General features: G+C 35.0%; 1 non-coding gene across 1 annotated transcript; it reads left to right on the top strand.

The window, feature by feature from the left end:
- Positions 1-518: 518 nt before the first annotated feature.
- On the top strand, positions 519-622 carry LOC123954765. Its single transcript, XR_006821141.1, has one exon. It is a non-coding gene; the product is annotated as a U6 spliceosomal RNA (small nuclear RNA).
- The last annotated feature ends 20,441 nt before the right edge of the window (positions 623-21,063 follow it).

Here is a 21,063-nt window from a genome sequence, read left to right as displayed (position 1 = left end):
ACCCTGTGGCCTAAAGGAAGTGCTTATCATGCATCCTTTTCCTCTTCAAAGTCTAGGAGCACAGATTGCCCAAGGCAGCCAACCACCTTTCCTTTCTTTCATTTCACTATCAGAATAGATAACCAGCCTATCTCTCACACTTGAGATTCTCCCAGACATATATCTAATGTCCAACACTGCAGGAGACACATAGTAACTCTCAAAGAGAATTCTGTGGGGTCCTCTGCCAGAGGATAAGAAAAACATGGCTGTCCTTACCTAATAAAAGGAGTGAGACCCAAAACACATCAGCCTCCTCTGCACTCAAACTTTCTATCACACAGCCCTTTTTTAGGCCTCTCAAACTTACTTTATACACTAGAGCTGAGAAAATCTCCCATGGTACAAACTAATTTTCTCTAACCTCCTATTACAAGTGCTGTATATAGTCTTGCACCCCATTTTAGGATAACTCGACTGATACATAAACAAAGAAACAAGATGGAGTAGTAGTGAGCACTATTAAGAAAATAAGAACCGTGCACAATTCAGCAGCACGTACACTAAAATTGGGATGATACAGAGATTAACATGGCCTCTGTGCAAGGATGACATGCAAATTCATGAAGCTTTCCATATTTGGGGGGAGGGGAGAAAGAGGAAAACCAAGAGTCAGACTCTTAACTATAGAGAAAATGAACTGAAGATTATCAGAAGAGAAGAAATGGGTTAAATAGATGATGGGGATAAAGGAGTTCATTTGTCCTGATGAGCACCAAGTGTTGTATGGAAGTGCTGAATTACTGTATTGTATACCTGAAACTAATATTACACTGAATGTTAACTGACTGGAATTTATATAAAAACAACAACAACAAAAAAGAAAACAAGAACTTACTGTAGAAGAAAGGGATGAGGAGGACAGCATTAGATGTTGAAAGTATCTTTGATTCTGAAGGCATAGTATTTAGCAGGAACTTAATTGACAAGGAGAAAACCATGCAAATATCAGGAGTAGATACATTCCAAGCAGATAGGGGGTTGAAGGTCCTGACAACAAAATTGAATTCACTGGTTCAAAGAGCAAAAAGAAATCCTATAAGGTTGGTGCATGTCCAGCAAGGGAAAAAGGACGGTGGGACGATGATCCCAAATTCTAGCATGCATCAGGATCACATGGAGGACTTATTAATGGCCCATTCCTGGGCCTTATCCCAGAGATTCTGACTTGCTTCCAAGGGACACTCTTCCTATTTAGTAGCAGTGTTATAGGATATGAGATCAGAAGAACAAGCATGGAACCTGAGAATGGAGTCTGGATTTTAATTTCAATGATTGGAAAATTTAAGGTGGGGGAGGCATGGTCTAATTTGAAATTTCTAAAGATGACTGATTATCTGGGGACAAATACACTATAGGACAGAGAAAGCAGGTCTACCTGAGAAAGTAGGACTTTCAGGAAGCTCTTTCTTTTGTCCTGGCAAAGAATGTTAGTGGTTTGGATGAGCATGGCAGTGATAGAGCTGTACAGAAGTAACAGAAATGGAAATATATTCTGGAGAGCAGGATGAAATGAATTGATTACGGGTTAGTATGAGTAGAGTATGGGAAAGAGAAATCCTCTCTAAAACCTGGACTCAAAGCTATATCTGTTTCTTTAGGAATGAACATGACACTTAACACTTCTTTTACTTCCCCAGACCTGGCAAGTGATTTAGAACAGAGTAGATAGACATTTAGTAAATAAGAGGATTGAATCAAAGAGGACTCAAGTAATTTCTACATTAATAGTTCATTATTTACAGTGTTTGCAGTATTTTCAAAAACAAATACATAAAATAAAATTTGAATTAATCCAGAAAACTTTATGACATGATTCCAAATGGATTTGAGAACAGATTAATTTTTAATGCTGGTAATTTAGGTAAAGTAAATACAACAAAATTTGGGGATGAATTAATTTCAGGAAGTATTATAGGTTCATTTCCTCTATGTCCAGGGAAACCACTTTGATAACAGGTTTATTGCGATTGGAGGAGAAAAAGCTTAAGATGAACCTGAAGCATTTAGCCCAGAACCAATAGCACAGTGGGGTTATCCTTGGGATCCTTTCCCTTTCCAACCATATTTGTTCTTATACTTCAAGTTAAGGTGAACATCAAGATCAAACTTAGTCAATGAATAAAATAAGAAATATATCATATATGGAGTATCTGTGGACTTTTATTTATGTTGAGAGGCATGGCAACAGATAAGAACCTAAAGAAAAAGATTATAGGTACAACTTACACAGTTTTTAGGGTGATATGGAAGCTTCATGCATCTCTTTATCTCCTATATTTTACTTACCAGCTTCGTGAACTCGGGTGATGTGTGGCCTCCAGCAGTTATTCTGAGTGTGCTCAGCAATAAAGAGTTCCCTGTAAAATATTCTACTGTTGATCTCCTGAAGGAACAAGATCTTATTAACATTAACTGCTAGGAAATGTTCTGGGACTTATTTTTAAAATTTTTCTTATGAAATGCTAGGTAACTACTTTATCCAAGAGTGGTTAAAGAAATAATAGTTCTTTAAAGACATCCCTGCAATGGTAACAAAATTCTATCCCATTGCCAAAATGTCCCTCTCTTAAACTTCTAAATCAAGAAGATAAGACTTGCTTAGAATATGTTATTTAATTTAAGCATACTAAACCTAAAGTTTTATTCTTGAGCACCAAAAAGCTCAAAATCATGACTGAGGAAAAAGGCAGAAGTTGCCCTAATCACCCAGATTTTCACTAAAAACTGTAGAAAAATGGCTTATATATACTTTCTATTGATCTATAATTTTCCTTTCAAAGGAACAATCAATGCTTATTCTCCCAATTAAATCTTGATCCAGGAAATATTGAGAACACAAAAGAAAGGTGGTAAAATTAAATGACTAAGTAATCAATTTAACTCCTGCTGAAGTAGTCACTTATAGGTGTGTCTTAAGTGTCTTAGAAATCACCAAAAGTCTCGAATCAGTGGAAAAACAGAGATAAGAACTCAGAGTTAATAGAAATTGTTGATTGTTACAAAGAAGGGTTTCTATGGTTTGAAAGAAAAGAGCTACTTCAGTTAAGATTGTAGAAGACCAACAATTGATTTTGAAATTTAGCTCTTACAAAGGTAAAGAAGCATAGCATACTCAGTCTTAGCCCTGCATTCCAGAAATCTGAGTAAGAGTCGCTAGAGTGCAGGGTAGAGGGCCCTGCATACTGCATAGAGAACCCCGATACTCACTAGTCTCCCTGAGTAAAGCAAAGTAGGCATGCATTTAAATCTAGAGTGTCCTTCGTGTCTCTGGTGCCCAACCACGAGCTGGAAAAATAAATGTTTTTTGTCTTATCATATTCTTAGAAATACACAAAAAAAGGGAATTTCCTATCAATGGGGATTCTTAACAAGGAGTTTCAAATATTTGAAGAAGCATTTGGCAGGGTTTCTCCAAAAGTGCCAAGAGAAAGAAACACTGATAATGTTCTCAGTAATTTCTCAGCTTGGTAAACTTTCTACTCTAAGAAACTCATCCAAGAATGGTGCAAGAGACTGGAGAGTAATTAAATCTTCATATATTCATGGTAAAGTCAAATAAACAAACAAATAGATAAAATCATAAATAAACAAGGAAGGAAGGAAATATGTTTGTTTTTTCATGATATAAAATCTATTGGAATCATAAATTTTTTTTGTTCTGAGATGATATTTTAAGTTTTTCATGTTAAAATACTATTTATTTTATGAAAAATGAGCTAGAATACCAGTAAGTTGAGAAGTGACTTTGACTTATAAAGCACTTTCAAATTTTTTTTCAAAATATTTTCACACATATCCACAAGAATAGTACTTCATGAGATAATGAAGAGAGGATTTTTTTCTCTTTTTTCCAAAATAGAGTTATAAGGAAGATTTCATGGAGAATATAAGTATATTTGTTTTATTTACTGATTGTTTTTTAAACTAGATCCTAAAGAATAGGAGGCAAATAACTAGAAGTGAAGGAGATTATTCCAGGAAGCAGTAACCTAATGACTGAAGGTGGAAAGGGGTTTTGCATATTTGGGAGAAAATCAGTATTCTGGCTTGTTTCTAACAAAGGAAAGAAATGGGAAATAAAATGGAACAATTAGACAATATCAAATCATGATCACCTTGAATGTCAGGATTTTGAACTTTATTTCATTAAACTTACAAATAATTGATGGTAGTTCTAAAATACAAACTTATGAAAGCAAACCTAGTGAAGGAAGAGAAAAAGAAACTTCCTTCTTCTTTCTTTCCTTTCCTTTCTTTACATAAAGGCATCTACTCTCACACAAATATGGTGACATTGTGGCTAAGCCAATTGAACTCTGAACCTTGCTTGGAAAGACAGTTCTGTTTACTTAAACTGAAGGTATGAACTGAGTTGATTTCTAGAGTGTTCGCAACAACAAAGAAAGTGCCAAATAAAATGAGTGTAAAAAGTTCATAAGGACCACTATACTGGCTCTGAAAATAAGGCCATTTGATGAAGCATCTCAGTCTATTTCAGAGCTAACCCACTGTGGAATTAAGTCATATAAATTGTATCCCCCAAATTGCATTCAGCTCAGGGACACCCTCTTATTAACACCACCCTCTTCTTTCACTATGCATCATCACTATCAAACTGAGCCAAGATTTATGATTCTAAGCTCTGTTGGCTCTTGCTTATGACATCAAAAGGAAATTATTCTCAGTGATGCCAGTTTTGGGGAACCTCATTCAGTCCATCTTTGGAATCACACCAGGATACCATTTTGTCACTAACATCAGTTTATGGAGGGATGTTTTTTACACACTCATCTTTTAGCTTCTCAGGTTTAAACATATGAAGTTTTCAATTATGATTCATACCAGGAGTGGGATTTTTGGAACATCCCCAGGCTCCTTAAATTGGTTTCCTTCTCACCCTCTCCCATCACCTCCTTTCCTATAGAGATTAAGGAATGTATAAAATACAACCTGTTACTGCCAGGAGGGATTACTACTATATATTATCACTCACAGCTCATTAACCTCGAAGCCCTGCTAACTAAGAAAATCCTCTCTAATGAGGTTTCCCTTGACTGCACTAAAGAACAAAAGGTCTAAAAGTTTTCCCTATTACCAGTCTTCCTCAAATTATTGCACTGTAATTAAAATGTAACTTTGAGGCCAAAGAAGAAAAAAAAAGTTTAAATTTGGTATAAACTCTAAAAAAGACCTTGAAAAGCACTTCTGCTTTGTCCTTTGGTAATAACTAAACCATAGGAAACCATTCAGGTTGGGGAAGATGATTACTCTCAGTATACCTGGATTGTACCTACTCACCAAAGAGAGGTAGGTGTGGATCCATACAATTCAGATGGAAATGATTTTTGTAATGTAGAAGGTAAATGGAAATTTGTCACCTCAATGTTCCAAAAAGTGTCCTTCTTTTGGTAAAATAATCCCCTAGATAATTGTACAAGTCTATTTTCCTTGGCTGAGAAGGACCTAGAAACATGAATTGGGATTAGTAAATTGATGGGTCCTAATGTATTTTTTATTAAGAACCCTAGAGTCAGGGTTATTTGTATGGTTGTATCACTGGAATCTTAAGAAGTAAAGATGTAGATAAAACAAACAGAAGGAGCTGTGCTCCCAGGAGAAATTTATAATCTGGTGAAGTGGCTGGAATTAAGTATCCTCACCTCTGAGCTTTGAGTTTTTAAATGCCCAAAATGCAAATAATAATTACCTCTTTTAGCTTCCTTGGAAACCTGATTTATGTGTGTAGCATATCCTCAGAGGAACAGTCTAAAGAGTTAGGGACTCTTAGTCTGGAAAATGAAGGCTGAGAGGAGAACACAACTGCTGCTTCTAAAATGGTGAAGGGACTGGCTTGAGGGAATACAACCTTGACCACTGAATCCTAGAAGACTAATTAATGAACTGAGGCTCTCTTGAAACTCAATTTAAATTTAGAACATTAGAGATAAGTCTTACTTCACAAAGGAAGAGTAAACACATGGCACTCATTATGCAAAAAATCATTGCAATTTAAGAAGAGAGAAAACTTCCCAATTTGGATTATACTTTTACAATAAAGTTCTAACAGGTACTAAAATATTTAGGACACATTCCTGATCTTAGCATTCAGATCAAGAGGAAAAACCTATGGACCATCCAACAAGAAAATTCCATGTTATAAATAACACTGGATATATTCATGGTATTGTAACTCATGTCCTCTTTGAACCTGTTAAAGTCATACAAGAGGAGATGTGTTCACTGGGTGTCCATGAGGGGAAAGGTAAAAAAAATCAAATGGGTGATAGACATGCTAAACAGTAATCACTAACACTACTCTCTTCATACACACAGAGTCTTTCATTAAAACATTTTTTTTCAAAGTACAAATAGGTAATGAATATTGAAATACATATATATACCTACTGTCAAAGAGCTCATAATTGTGCATGTTGTGAAAAACAAGTGGTTTGTGAACCCAAAAACATCCATTCTTGTATTAGTGTCAGCACTAATTTATATTAATATGAGAAACTAATTTGTCCACACTAGGCTAAAATGTCTGCATGCTATACTGGCGATAATAATCCATATCTTCCTATACCACCAGATGGCTCTAAAAAGTAAACATATGAACACCGTGGAAGTGCTTTGAAAAGTAAAAGACACTCTAACACTATACAAATGCTAAGTATGTTTGTTAGTAACATTATGATCATAATGCAGAAATTTTCGTTTGCTTTATTTATGCACATATTTCATTAGAAGACAAAACCAAACCAAACTACAACTACTACAAGCACAAAGATTTTGTATGGCATTCTTATACTTTTGGCAACTTGAGCAGATGTTTATGCCAACGTTGGTCTTGGAAATTCTAGGAACCATGGATGGAGTCATTAGCTAGAATACCCAAGGCTACCATCAGTAAACTCAAGGTTTTTGAGGAGACTACAACTGTCTCATTAGAATGGAGACAATAACTTGTTAGCTGCCCCTTGCCATTGAAGCCTAGGTACATGGTGTGAGCACAGAGGATTAGAAGGGTCAGACTTCTCTATCAGGAATGGAAAGTGCTTTCACCAAGTGCAAGACTATATGAAGTACCTTGAGTAAATCATGGTTCCTGCCTTATATCTGCTGTTAATTTTCTACAGAAGCAATCAACCACCAAAAAAATTAAGTATAATCCATTATAAGAATGTGTACAGTTAAGTACTCATCTTTGTAGGACAAGGTTTAAAGACAGAGAGAGCTAGTGACTTTCAAATATTTATATTTCCCACTTCATATTTTTCTTTCCCTAATGACTTGTGGCAGGAGGCAGATGCTCAGCTGGAGATACTTCGCAGACCCCTTGTATCCAGGGGTAACCTTGTGGCTAGGAGTGGAACGAAGGTGTAACTTCTTCCCTGTTTTTCACACCAGCCACTGACTGGCATTCAGACAGGACTCACAAGTCAATAGGGGAAGGTAGAAACAAGAGGTTCAAGAATACTGGGTCTCTGGGTCACAATCCAGGTGAAAGCTGCCTGCAGATAAGGAATGCCTACATCAGTCCTCTACCTAAGTGAAAGTTTACTCTTTTATTTTGTTAAATTAGCATATGTGAGGATTTGTTTGTGTAGTAGCTAGAGTTCCCTAACTAATACACTGATCATTGAACACAAAATAAATTGGAAATAATTGTTCATCAGAATTTCCAAAAGAAATTATTCCAAAAAGTAGATTTGCACAGAGCAATAAATTATGAGACAATGTACAAAAATTGATCATTTGAAAGAACTATTTCTTCCATAAAATGAATGTATAGCTAGCTGCAGGGATTATCATAATTCAGGCAGTAAGTAAGAAACTGAGGCCCAACCCAGAATTTAATGATTTTAACAATTTTCTGAGTAGGATGTAAAGTAGAAAATTCTCAGCGTAATGGCTACTGTTTTAAGTACTGGCAAAATTACCCTCACAAGTTTGATTCCTATCCCCCTGAAAGGCTCTCTGAGTACTGGAAATAGATATAAAGTAATTGCTGAATGAATAATTTAGGGCATGATCCAATGTAGAAAACACATATATTATAGGTCCTACCCTTAAAGAAATAAGACAAAAAAACAGAGCACAAAACTTGACTTAAATACATAATTTGGGGGGTGGGGGTTGGGAGGTCATTATTTTAGAAACAGTTTTTCCAGGACAAAGAATAAGGGATAATGCTGAAAGGGAATGATAATTGTGGGCTTGAGCCCTTTAATGTAAGACCCAAGAAGCACATCATGTCTGCCCACATCTCACATGGCTAGCTCCACCTGAGTACTGATTCATTATTTAGCACTTAAGGATTCCTTGAGGGTTCCAGAGAACTTTGTCATTTCTTGATCATATTTAGCTCCAGGAATGATGTCTGGATTAATAAATAAATTATTTATTAAAAAACATTGGAGATATGTATATGTAATTTGTTTATATATTTTATGTATATACACACATATATACCTACATATACATATATGGTTCATTTAGTATTTTTTTTTAATTTTAATACATTTTTCTGGCATTTTTTCATAAATACCTAAATTGAGGTCATACTCTTTGTTGATTTAAGTATGTAAGAACACACACAAACACATACACATGCACACAGAGTATTAACTGAGCATGTTGAGTCTCCAGAAAGCTAGTATAACTTGCCATCACATGTTGAGTTTCTTACTAGTTGGGACAAATTGCTGTTATATTTCTCTTTGTTAAATATTTACTCAGTGGCACAAAAAGGTGTGAAAACAAATGCTGGGGAAAACTATGAAGTCTTCCTTGGCATTCCTCTGTGATTTTATATAGTCATCCAAGGAGGGGGCCGATATTTCAGCCTTTATCTGCAACAATGCTGGGTTAGTCTCAGGAGAACAAATCCTATGCGGGAATCTCAAATTCCCCAGTCTAGCATGCTGCAAATGGTTCGATTCCTTTAATTCCCTAGGAAGTGGAAGGCTGAATGCTTATACTTAGGGGAAAGGCTATATTCTCAAACAAAATGATGATGATGCTGTTTTAGCTATACGTATGTGCATGCACACATACACATAATTATAGTCTATTCTCTTTCTATTTTTTCATTAAGAAGTAGGAGAAACCATAAACATTTGTGAAAAAGGCAATTGCTCATAGGATGTGAGTACCCTAAAATATAATTTCACTTTCACCTTCACTTTATAGACATGTGGTTCACACTTTTCTATACACCTTAACCCTTTATTAGTGTTGGTGTCTTCTAAAAATGGTAATAATATAGACATCTGTCTCTCCTTATCAATCTACCTCACAGCATTGTTGTAACTTTGAAATGAGATATAACAGGTAAAACTCTTCTCGGTTTTACTCATAGAATCAAGATATATGACTGATTATACTCCTGCTCAGGCAAAGAATATGGACTGCAACAAATCAAGGATTTAAAAGTTTCAGTTATAGGTTTTATAGCATTTCGGCCATGCAAATGTATGTGAAAGAAATAATATTTAATAAGATATCTCAAAACTTAATGACTTAAACCAACATACACATATCATTTTTGTTTTTGTGGGTGAAGAGTGCAGGGAGAGATTAGCTGAATCCTCTGCTTCAGGGTCTCTGGCAATACTGTAGTCATGGAGTGAGTTCTCATCTGCAGATCGCCTGCAGAAGGACCCACTTCCAAGCTTACTGACCTGGCTTTAGGAAGATTCAGTTCTTTGCAGGCTGTTGGACTGATGGCCTCATTTCATTCCTAGCAATTGTCTAGGAAGCTGACCTCAGTTTCTTGCTCTGTGGGCCTCTACAACCTGACAGTTTGTTCCATCAAAGACAACAAGAAAGCAAGTCTACCAGCAAAATGAAAGTCACAGTCTTATATAAATGAATCACCGAAGTGACATCCTATTACTTTTACCATATTCTATTCATTAGAAACAAGACACCATATCTAGCCCATACTTAAGGGGAAGAGAATTGCATAGCACATGAAAATCTAGAGCCAGGAATTATTTGAAGCCATGCCAGAAGATGTCTGCTGCAAATATTATAATAATGTAATATAATCACAATCTTAATAACATGTTTTCCTTTTCAAAATTCATTTGTGGCTGAAATTAAGCAAATGCAATGTTAGATTTACCTTCTAACAAACATAAATTTGGAAATACAGTTTTTTCCCTACAAATTCTGAGCTTATATATTCTAAACATAAAATTAAATTGGCAAATCATTATACTGCATTCACTGGTAAAAAACCATAGTGCTAGATACAACAAGGAAGACTAGACACATAAAAGAGTGTCCCCGCCCTCAATCAGGTTATAACTGAAAAATGAATTGAATTTTTATATATTTCTTAAAGTTAAATAATACTATGTTTATAATTCCTAAGGCTCTATGAAGTAAATGGAGCTAAAGAGCAACAGAGATATTAAATGCTGTGATTTCAGGAGTGGAATAACAGAGTGGAATAGTCTATGAAAATCCTTGGAAAGGAAGAAATATAAAACTAGATTATTAAGACTATGAGGTATTTTAAAACAAGAAAAGAATAGAGACTATCTCAGATAAAATATGAGATGCAAGGAAGAGCAGCCAGGCTAAGAATTTCAGGCATTTCAGGTATATCTGAATCTTTCTCAAAATCTATGGAAGCATAGATCCCTTGACATGTTCAGATGTTATTATATAAATAAATGCTTATCGTTTGTGGTTTGAGGTTGTGACCATATCTTTGTTTCTTGTACATATGATTTTCTTATAGATTTTAGTTTTCTTTTTCTTTCTCTTTTACTTTTTCTAGTAGTGTGCTTTCATCTAGAGCTCAGAGTTTCTAAAAGTATGCAGTTCATTTAATTTTTTGACAATCTCCTTCTTGTACAAGTGTGTTTTGATACGTACTTTTAGGAATAAGAACTAAGAAGAGATAGCAGTTTGTTCACTAAAGCAGGTAGAGAAATGAAAATGAAAGAGGATGAGAAGAGCCAGCAAAATGATTTCCCTGGATTGAAAAAAAGTTACTATCTCATGGATGCTTGGTGTGGGTGGATTTTGTCTTTTGGCATACTTTTGTAAATTAGTGTACTTGGCCCAGTTTCAAATTTTGAAGATGCAGTGCTGGCCAGAAATAGAATAAAAAGGAGTAATTCAAGGTCAGAAGCATTCTTGAAATTATAGTCACCTTTCCAGCATCTCCCCCAGCCTCTATGTCATGGAAACATGAATCAGACTCTGAGAGCTTCACAGAATGTGGAATCACTTTTACTATATAATCTGACAAGAGGGTGGTTCTCAAATAGCACTTCTGTTATAGCTAATTTGAGAAAGAGACAATAAAATGTCTTTGCTTCATCACTTTTCCCCCAAATGTTTCAGATACTTTTTGAATTTCTGAATCACTATATTGAGTCTACTAAATAATGATAAAATTTCCACTATAGTAATTATGAGAAATATTTCTTTTTAAGTTTAATATTCCAATGGAAAAAAGTTTTCTAAACTTAAGTAGCAGAATTAGTCTTCCTATAGGCCCATGTTCTTTAACACAACTGAAAAGTATTTCTGCATAAAGGTTATCCTACCACTGTTTGTCAGCCATCTGGAATGTGAGAGCATCTTATGATGTATCAGAAGAAAGAAAGTTGTCAAGACTACTAAGGTGCTTATCAAGTACCTCAGCGTAAGTATGTGGCAGATCTCAACAAAACTTACTCATTGGAATTTGCCAGGCCCATACAGGGAATTTACATAGGGGAAATCTGCACTCTTGATGTGTAAACTTCAAGGCCATTTGTCTTTACTGTAGTTTTCATCTGGACATCCTTGATTATGTTTCTGAACCAACTCTGTGGCCATCCCAAATGCCTCCTCATGCCTAAACTTGTCTTCTTACCTTTATTTCTATTTACTATAAAATCTTTCCTCAAGATCATTTTTATTGAGTTTCCTACCTGTTTCTGGAATCTGACCTGAACAATTGCCATTTTGGCTTACCACTTGGTTCTGTTTTTTTTCTAATCCCTAGCTGTTCCCAGTTGTCTGAGAGCTACCTTGTTGGATATAATAGAAAAGGGAAAATGTGAAAAATTCTAGGCAATAGAAAGAGTGGGAATCAATGAATGGTTGGTGGAATAAGTTGATGGAATTTAAAGATAATCTACCTAGTTTGAGATGAACAAGATAGAAATATAATGAGATATTTTTATTACCCATCATTATCTCTACATAATAATAATATGTGGTAGTGATTTTTTTTATTTAGAATAATTGGACTTACTTACTTTTTTGAATTTGTTCAGAGGTTCGAAATAAAGCATCACAACATTTCTTTCATAAGTGGTTAATATGCAAATTCATTGAACTATTTTTCTTGTACCTACAAATGTCACCTTGATATTCTATGGATCCCTGGCAGTGCTACTTTCTAAGGTTGCTTGGCAGCCTGTCCTTTCAGAATTGTTTTGATATGAAATCAGTTGAAAATTCCAAAGTGACTTTGGTAGCTGTTTGCTATCTGAGCATTCCATGGACATCTTTCCAATAGGCAAATTATTTTAGGAAGTTGGGTTCAGAATCTCAGTCCTATGGGAAATAAGAGAATTCTAAGGATCAAGGATTGATGAATTAGAAGGAATTTGAGGAGGCAACACATCCAAGAAAATGAATATAGTGCTTTAGAACTAAGAAAGAGCATCTTATTTATGTTGTTGGATAAAAACATGCTACCCAAAACAGGGGAGTTTTAAAACTTCTTAGCGCAATGCCTTGAAATCAGCATATGAAAGGGCTTTTCTGGTGTTTGTTTTGTTTTGCTTTTAGAAGTAAATGGTATTTTTTCACCAACATCAGTGTTTTGGGGAAATTTATTGCAAAACTATTGATATTGTCTCCTCTCTCTGAATGTACAATCCTCATTGATCCATTCCTTTTGGTTAATATATACAGACTCAAAAGGAAATTTTAAAACAGTTTGCATTATATTCCAAGCCAATTTTCCACCTTTTTCATCTGATAGACAAATATATAGATCCCAAAGTATCTGTCAGCAGAGGTTTCCACAAATGCAAGGACTCAGTCTATGTCTGAGAGTACCCTCAACCCAAGTCCAGTGAAGAATATTAAAGTCTTCCATTGTCTAAGGTAAACAATGCAAGTTAGTTTAGGAACATTTTCAGTTCTGAACGAATCACTTGAATTTTCAATTCTGAACGAATCACATGCCTTACAGGTGTTAGCCAACTTTTCTGTAAAGGGCCAGACAGTAAATCTGCAAATACAGCTTTGTGGACCATGTAGCTTAGTCTCATCTACCCAGCTCTGCTGTAGTAACACAAATGCACCCATAGACCATAAGTAAACAACTGAACATGGCCTTGTTTAAAACACCCACCCACCCACGCACCCACCCCCCCCACACACACACCTTTACTTGTGGGCTCTAAATTTGAATTTCACATAATCTCAAGTGTTATGAAATATTATTCTACTTTTGATTTTCTTCAACCATCTGAACATGTAAAAAATATTCTTATCTTGTGGGCTGTGTGAAACAGACAGCAGATTTGACTTGTCGGCCGTAGTTTTCCACCCCTCATGTTATAATGCAATATATTAAAATTTTCTTACTGTAGTCCCTATGGCAGCTATAAAAATAAAAGCCTATCTGGGTACATTATATAATAAAAGAGAAGTATGACTATGCACAAAAGTAACTTTTTTAGATAGAAGTGAAGGTAAGATTTAGAATCCTGACACTATAGCAAGGGCTCAAAGTAGTTACCCCAGTGAGTCTGCTATCTGCTTACAAATAAAATTATCCAGGGATTACATTGTCTTCTGAAGAACATTGCCTTAGTAGTTCACCTGAGAGAGAAGAAAGTATACTTAGGTTCCAGAAGAAGGACATCTTGCATGGCATAATGTGAACAATCACCTTTCTTGGCTCTGGTCTTGCTTCAAAAATAAGATATACCCTTTTGATCTCCCACGAGGCTATGTGGGGTCCAAATTAATGCCATTCCCTTCAGCTTGATAATTGGATTGCTTCATTTCCTTCTTATAAAGTCTATATTTATGAGTGAGTACTCATCAAGATAACCTTCTTTTGACTTTCTATAATTTTGTCACTTATGATCTGTATTATTTATTTGGCAAACGCTTTCTGATATTGCCAGGTTATAATGAAGGTAACACAAATGAACATGCCCAGCATAAGGTTGGGCATTCAGCAAATGTTCAACAAATGTCTCTTAATTTCTATCCTCACAATAGCACGTACTCAGTATTCGGCAACGTGTCTTTTGCATACCTTAATGAATTTCTAATGTTGATGACAATAATAAAAGCATTCCCTTTCTTTAACTTAAACATTTCAAGTGTTGCACATGCATGCTTGCACGTGCACATGTGTGTTATCAGGGAAAAGATAACATAAAATAACCTCATGCAACAGTAACCTTCCTTTAGATTCCCATTCCCATTATCATCCAATGAGAACAATCCTAAAGGGAATTTGACTCTTTTTTTTTTTTTTTAAGATTAGTTTTGCCTTTCCTTCCTTCCTTCTTTCTTTCTTTCCTTTCCTTTTCTTTTCCTCTTTTCTTTTCTTTTCTTTCTCTAGTCCCAATCTCACAGCCTGGATATAATAATCATAAAACAGTTTATTCTGGTCCTTGACAACATTATACTGGATTACAATGAAGTAACCCATAGAGGACTTGAATAAATATAACATAAAATGGGCTTTCCATATCGACAGGAAAATTTTTTGGGTTGAGGTTTACTTCAGAGGTTTTCTGTCAGTGTTTCTGCATTTCTGCACTTCTCTTTGCTTTTATTCTACAAATAGGACAAGAGTTCAGAGGAGGTCATAGTCTTATTTTCTTCCGAAGCATTTTGCTCAGTCTAAATATATTTCCAGATTATAGTAGGTCAAGAATCCCACACAATTTCTAGATTTGATAAACTAAGGTTCAAGACAAAAAAGAAACCAATAACATCTGAAAATAAAGCTTTGGTCAAGCAAACCTTTTTTTAACAAGTAAAAAAACATGATTCTCTGCTCTACTTTTTTTTCTTTGTCTATAAAGTCACCATGCTCAAGTATAAGAGAGAAACAGAGTAAAAGTTAATGCAGCCTTATTAGGAGATATTAGAAATGAAAAGAAATATGCCTTTTTTTAGTATACTATAAATGTAAATGTTGTGAAATATGTAAGAGTTGGAGGAAATTGAAAAAATTATCCTGCCATCTTTTAGGGAATAAATATGGGTAAATTAAGAAAACCAATTAAGATATAAAAACAGCAGGCTTGATGGTTTCAAGGCAAGAGATAGCAGATCAAAAGTTTCAGAAAGAGACAGAAAGATCTCTTAGCTTATAGCAAAGAATAGCATATGAAGTTTGTCAGCCTTAGCAGAAACTAGTAAGAGGTGAAAGCGTAAAAAAATGAAATGATCAGAGAAAATGAATATGGACCTTCAGAGTAAGAAGATCGGGAAAGTTTTCCTATAATTAATGGAGAGCCATGTGGAGAAAGAGACAAAGAAGAAAAGGTGTAGTAAGTATAATTTTTTTGGCACATGTCCAAAAATCAAGTAAACTAGAAATTTCCAAGTGTTACCACCTAACAGTTGTGGTTTTTTCCCTCAAAAATTTGTCATTTTTTAGGGGGAAAAAAGGAAAACAATTAAGTGATCAAAATATATTCCAAATCTTCTCCAATACAGTATATACAAATGTATAATCCAGACCACCACCATTATTTATAGGTTTATGAATGATTCAAGCTAAATCAATCCTCTCTGAAAAACGTTTGCTATAAATTATATTGCATGTGCATATTCCCTGTGGTACATTAAAGATATCCATGGATTCTTTGATAGTGCTCCCACAGAGAAATGGCAGGTTTGAGGGTTGGGAGGAAGTGATGGTTATGTACCCTGCCTCCGAATGTGGGCAGTTTCCATGACTGCTTCACCAAGATAATATAGCAGAAGTGATACTGTACCATTTTTTAGGTCAAGTCCTTAAGTAACTACTTACTGTTTCTCAGAACACTTTTTCTTAGAATCCTAGGCCACCAAATAAGAAGTCCCAACTATCCTGATGAAGACAATACTTAATTAAGGATGCCTTGAAACTACCCGGAAAGGGAGAAGGTTCAGATCAGCCCATTCTTTTAACCATCCCTACTCTCATGCTAAACATACCCACCAGATCACCTGGCTATCAGCTCAATGTCAGCTGAACCCTGTACAAGTCCCCGAGCCACAGAATGGTAAGATAAAGTGAAATCACTGTATGAAGTCAAGCATTGAGAATGTTTCTTACAAAGCAGTAGACAACTTGAACAGAACTGGTTCCTGGAAATGGAGTACCACTGTAACGAAAACCTAAAACATGTAGAATGGAGGCTAGAGATAAGAGGTTCCTCTTTATGAATCCCTGTCAACACTATTGCCTGTGGCATCATTGGAAATATAGAAGAGACCTAATGAATTCACGGATTTCACTGGATAGATTTTTAGAACAGAACATAGAAATTGCTGATTGACTTTTTTAGCTGCCTAGGATAAACTATGGGGAGAGAATTGAAGGAACTGTTAAGTTATTGAGCAAAATTTAGAGCAAATATAAAGGAACCAGGAGTTTAAAGCTCAAAATAGAAATGTTTCCCATTTCTGATCTCTACCAGAAAATAGATTCTCAAAGTTAGAAATGACTTCAGGGTAAATACCAAACCCAGTATATTGTTAGATTAGGGTTGCTTAGTGATAAAAGATTCCATGATATGATTATAAGATGCTTTTTGTTTTGTTTTGTTTTTCCCCCAACCTCAGAAACATTTAAGGGAATGCCTAATATAGTTTCTAATGGTTTTAAATTTGTGCCTTATACTTAAGTAATAGAGTTAAGTAGCCTCGTTGGGGCCCAAAATAAAGAGCCTATGTTGATGAGATTTGCACTGATAGATTTATCTAATGGAGTGACTTATAATATGATTCACAGAAACTCTGCCAACTTTTAATTATCTAGCATGGACTAAAAAGTACAGAGATAGTACAGAATTAAAAGAGATTTGGGAGCCCCTAATTTACTATATCCAAAGAAGCTTAAGAAACTACTTACTGGTAAAGTTGGGATATTTTTGATAGAAAGTAAAGGATGATTCACAATGAAGAGCCAAGAGCTATGATGAATCTTTTCCAGAGAAAAAGACTGAACACTAATCAATGAATGACAGCATGTGCCTAGATAGGTTTCAGAAATACTATGAACCAGTGCCTTTTGTGTATGTCCTAATTCTTCCCTTTCCCAATAGGAGAATCTACCATATTTATTCTATGTCTCATTGCATGCTATGTATGTAGAGTTAGATAACTTTTCAGGACTCAGAGTACTATAGTTGTGTTGCAAAGAAACTCTAAAAATTCCATGGAGAAGCCCATTTGCAGAAGAACGAAGACCTCCAGCCTAGATCTCAGCAGATGGCCAATACCAGCTTTCCAGGTATGTACATGAACCATTCGGAAATAGATACTTCTTCAGCATCAGTCACACAGCCCATCAAGCTGATGTCATGTAAAGCACTGATGAGCCATCCCCACTGAACCTGCCCAAATTGAAAATTCATAAATAAAACTGAGTATTGTCATCATATTAAGTCACTGAGTTAGTATACCATGTAACTGTAAGTAACTTGCACAGTTTTATTAATTAGAGGGCAGAATGAATCTACTGTCCCCAGAGTTATAAGCAGACAGGGCAAAAAAGGTGGTCACAAAAATGGACAGATCTCCTCATAGACAATATAGACATGTAATTTAGGAAGTAAAGGGAACAAGGCATTGCTACCAATGCAGATTACATGATAGCTACCCATGAATATAATAGATATAAGATGATTCAGGGCTCTCTGCTCTGCAGGGAGCCTGCTTCCCCCTCTCTCTCTGCCTGCTTATGATCTCTGTCTGTCAAATAAATAAATAAAATCTAAAAAAAATATGAGATGATTCAGAAGTTTCATAATATTAATTATAGATAAAATGCAATATTATGCAAAGTTGAAACTACTACATTGTTTTCATATAGTCCTGAAGAGCTGTGTATCTATAACAGTAGATTCTATCAATATTGGATGCAGCAAACTAGAGAGGTCTCTAAACTGAAAGTGCAGGGTTCCTACCAAAATAAAGGGGAAAAAAGAATTTCTAAGAAGGAAAGATATTATAAGAAATCCTGGTGTCAAAAGCCTTTGGTTGTATGTGGAGATCACTCTTCTCTTGAAGAATACTGTTTCTGTAGACAGATGATAAGAAATGATCTAGGAGTAGAGATTATATAAAAGCTGCTAGTAACCAAACTGGAAGCATTTGAAATTCATGAAAAATGACAGTGGATTGGGTTTGTGGATAATTTAAAATGTACTATACCTGGAAGTTTAAAGAATAGGCTTATTTTATACACTTTATAGCTTCTACTCTTATTTTCTTTGTGAGTATGGTCACTTGGAGGATTCAGAAAATATAAGAAAACAAAACAAATTACAAATTTAACTGTATTTATTTAAAATTGCTGTGTCTTTGAAACAAAAAGCTTCTCATGGATAATTAAGACAGTAGCATTTCAGGGAAGAATGCATGGCTCTAAATATCCTCATTTTTCCAAGGGGCAGAAATATCCTTAGCACTAAGAGCCTTAGTACTCTCTTTAGCACTAAGGTTCATTCTGTGGAGCAGCTGGATTTAATTTTATTGCATAATCTGAAGTATATTTGAAGGAAGTATTGAGGCACATACCTTAGATATGAAAAGCATTTAAATACAATCAAGTCCAAGGTGGAAAGTAAATATAAACAAAAATGATATATTGTGGCAATAGTCACTTTGAACTCATTGAGCTCCTTCAGGAATAACTGGCCATTCAAATAGCTCCTCACTGCAATCCTTGCCACATATATATTTTTAGCTTAAGAATAGATGAAAAGAAAAGGTACTCAATTAATTTGCAACATGATTCAACTACTGAAAATAAAATGAATTAGTTTTCCACTTATGAAACTACTTAAGGTCATGATTTAAATAAACTAAACTAGAAGAATCTAGGTGCTCGTGTTTTTATCATGGATTTTTAAAATCTCATCAATAATACATTAGAGGTAGGATAATGATGGCATGAGTAAGAGTGAAAGAAAAGTTCTTTATCTTCTTGCCATCATGATATTCAACTGCTCCGTTCACTCAAATTAACTATACAGTGTGTCTCAAATATTCCCACATTCCTTCCCCCGGAGCTGTGTTACACCTGGAATTACCTCTTCATTTCTCTCTGTACTTTTGTCCCTCATACAAAACATAGCAAATATCATTCAGACAGAAAGGCCTGTTCTGGCCACTGGTCCTTGTGTATTTTTTTTTTTCTCTTGTAAAAATGTAGAATACTATTACCCATATCATGCATGTGTAATTATTATTTATTGCCTTGTATATTTATTTGATGTTTCTGAGTGTACATCATCCTTCCAAGTACATACAGTCAACAAATATTTCTGAGATGACTAATTGAGTAGGAATGTACTATAATTAATCAATCAGAAATTATTTATTGAAAATTGACTATATATTACTAGGTAGAACTTGTTTTCCTGCCAGAATTTTCACCTGTATCAATAAATAGGTGATTCTTTAGTGTATAAATTTTCTTCGTAGCCTGAGGGATAATAGACATAGTGCTTTTCTCTGAAGATCATCAGTTTGAAAGGTACAAATATTATTTTATTGATGTTTTAATTTCTCTTCCTTTGATAATTGAGTAGATAAACATTTTAAATGTAAATATCAATCTTTTTTATAACACTCTATAGAGGGAATAGGCATTACATCTTATGACTACAGTGGACAGAAAACACACCATTCTCCTTTTCTTATTTTTCCCCATACTCTAGGTCAAGAAACATTTTCCCCTAATACTGCTTTTATGGCTGCAAGTTTCCCAAGTTTCTCTAAAAGCTCATCAGCTTTTACTATCCCCTGGGCACCCTTAGTTTAAAGTGTGTATTGTGGATGATTTTACCAGCATTCAAAAAATGGGATTGCTTCAAAGTTAAAGTCAAATGAATGTGTAAAATTTCATGTAGAATAATTAAGTCAGTACCAGATAGCTTACAAACAACTTCCCACGTGAGGTTGGTCAGCAAAACCAATATGCGAGAAAGAGAAATAAATACCTAAAACCAAGTTATATTTTGAACTACATAGTTTGAAAGAAGCTTAGAATGTGAATTCAGCATTGGTGGGCTCCCTCTTGTGTTAAATAGTGGCCATATTAGTGCCTACCCAAGTCTCCTCACAGGGTTTATTGCAAGGATCCAATGAGAAAACACATGTGAACATAAAGCTTCAGAGTTCCAAAATTTAAAAATATATTAGACATGATAAATGCTTAAATATTGAATGATTAAAGCAAAATCATAAAAGTGTAACTTTGAAAGAAAAGTTATATAAAATCTTTGCCCTAACTTTTATATTATCTGGATTAAGAAGCAGACCACAAGGAGTTAAAAAAAAAAAGTTGGCAGCTTTAACTGCCACATTCATTCTTGGTTGTTCTAATGAAACTCAAATCTCCCATGTCTCTCAATGGGAGATGGGTAAATTCAGTGAGATATTTGGTACTTATGTATGAAAAGTTGTATCCATTAAGATTTTTGCAGTCTACATCAAGGTTGTTAGCTTCATTTCAGAAATATAAAAAAGAGGATGTGATCTGTTGTATTCTTGGCAATGCTGGCTTGTGATTCATCTCCAGTTGCTATTCTGTGGAAAATGAGCCAGAAGGGCTTCCTTGGAGCAAAATTACCTCAATAAAGTCTATCTCCATTCAGTCTTTGGAGATTAGGAGAAGGTGTGCCATTTCTATGCTCCACTCACTAGAGTCTGAACTAACAATATATTTGCCATTTAGTCCTGAATACAAGATGCTATTTGCATAAAACAAATTTTCAGTTGCTCTTGTGGGGGGAAATGTAGTCT

This window comes from Meles meles, chromosome 12, assembly GCF_922984935.1.
Source record: "Meles meles chromosome 12, mMelMel3.1 paternal haplotype, whole genome shotgun sequence".
Taxonomy (NCBI): Eukaryota; Metazoa; Chordata; class Mammalia; order Carnivora; family Mustelidae; genus Meles; species Meles meles.
This window is presented reverse-complemented; position numbering and strand designations above follow the sequence as displayed.